General features: G+C 44.1%; 1 non-coding gene across 1 annotated transcript; it reads left to right on the top strand.

Moving 5' to 3' along the window:
• The first annotated feature begins 1,226 nt into the window (after positions 1 to 1,226).
• On the top strand, positions 1,227 to 1,299 carry TRNAF-AAA. Its single transcript has one exon. It is a non-coding gene; the product is annotated as a tRNA-Phe (tRNA).
• Positions 1,300 to 1,771: the final 472 nt, after the last annotated feature.

Raw genomic sequence — 1,771 nt, forward strand, 5'->3', positions numbered from 1 at the left:
AGAGGTTTGGCTACATATTAACTCAGCTACAGCCTGTGTATCTGGCTTCTAATCAGCCTGCAGCTAGGTTCTGAGTAAGGCCAAACGATACCTCGGTGGACACTTCACCTGCGTTCTTTCTCCCTCAGTCTTGCTCCAATAATAAAACCAGGTTGCTATCTTCTTAGAAGGAGCTTGTTTACACATCTAACTTTTATGACTGCTACCCAAGCGACAGGACCCTAAATTATCTAGCTCTGATGGTAAATGGAGTTCAGCATTTACAAACACCACATAAGCTTATTAAACAAAAAACAAATGAAAATAATTTTCAAATCAGCACACAAGCACATGCTGAAGCTCTCCTGCTGAACTCAGCACAAAAGGAGCAGGCAGAATGTCCATCACTGTCTCCTAATTTATCCCTGGAAGAAATAGGACTCTGTACTTTCCCAACTACTGCTTGAGTTTCTGGCTCCTAATCAACTCGCTGACTGGGATTCTCCCAAGGGCCTGAAAAAACTATCTCCTCTGGCTCACTCCAACAGTAAAAACACACCTTCAGCTTCTCCGTGGAAGGAGCTTGTCCATACATCTAGTACCCCAACTGTTAAAGCTGCTACCTTAGATACTGGTTCCCAGATCACACAGCTCTGGGAGATGATGAGGCCAAGCATTGATGAGTTCCTCAAGACCACACAAAACAGAAGTGGTTCTATTTGGGCACACAAACACTTCTAGCATCTATTCCTTCTGGCTTAAAACAGAGTAAGAAGGTAAAAACAAGCATCACCAACTTTTTTCCTGATAGGAGCTACACTGCCTATCTAATCCCCTGACATTCCCATCTCATATTGATGTTGATCTTCAAATTAGCTTTCACTCAGGAGAGGACGGAGAAGGCAACGGCACCCCACTCCAGTATTCTTGCCTGGAAAATCCCATGGACGGAGGAACCTGGTAGGCTGCAGTCCTTGGGGTTGCTAAGAGTCAGACACAACTGAGCCACTTCACTTTGACTTTTCACTTTCATGCATTGGAGAAGGAAATGGCAACCCACTCCAGTGTTCTTGCCTGGAGAACCCAGGGATGGGGGAGCCTGATGTGATGCCGTGTATGGGGTCGCACAGTCAGACACGACTGAAGTGACTTACCAGCAGGAGAGGAAGGGTCAGGCAATCAATAGTCCTTCAGGAGCCGAACAGGTATATGGGTATTTGCCCGTGCTGTTAGGACACTGAAGGACTTCCCTGGTGGCTCAGATGGTAAAGCGTCTGCCTAAAATGCAGGAGACCCAGGTTCAATTCCTGGGTCAGGAAGATCCTCTGGAGAAGGAAATGGCAACCTACTCCAGTACTCCTGCCTGGAAAATCCAATGGACAGAGGAGTGTGATAGGCTATAGTCCGTGGAGTTGCACAGAGTTGGACAAGACTGAGTAACTTCACTTTTCTTTCACTTTAGGGCACTGAAGGATCTTGGCACACTATCATCTACTGGGAGCCAGTAAGAACAAGGATGGTGTCTTGAACAATCACAAAGGTTTGAGGGAAATCCATGAGCATAGGTTGCGTTGATTGAAGAGATTCATCTCTTATATGAGGAGAGTCTTTCAAGTGTAAGAAAGATGGAGGTTTTATCTAAGGCATAAACATCAGAACAGAGTCAAAAAAAAGAAAAAGAAAAAAATTGCAATAAATTACTTAAATCTATATCTCAAGGAACTAGAAAATGAAGGAAAAACTAGGTTCAAAGCTAGTTGAAAGAAGTAAATCAAAATCAGAGCATAAATAA

This window comes from Bubalus bubalis, chromosome 16, assembly GCF_019923935.1.
Source record: "Bubalus bubalis isolate 160015118507 breed Murrah chromosome 16, NDDB_SH_1, whole genome shotgun sequence".
In the NCBI taxonomy this organism is placed as follows: Eukaryota; Metazoa; Chordata; class Mammalia; order Artiodactyla; family Bovidae; genus Bubalus; species Bubalus bubalis.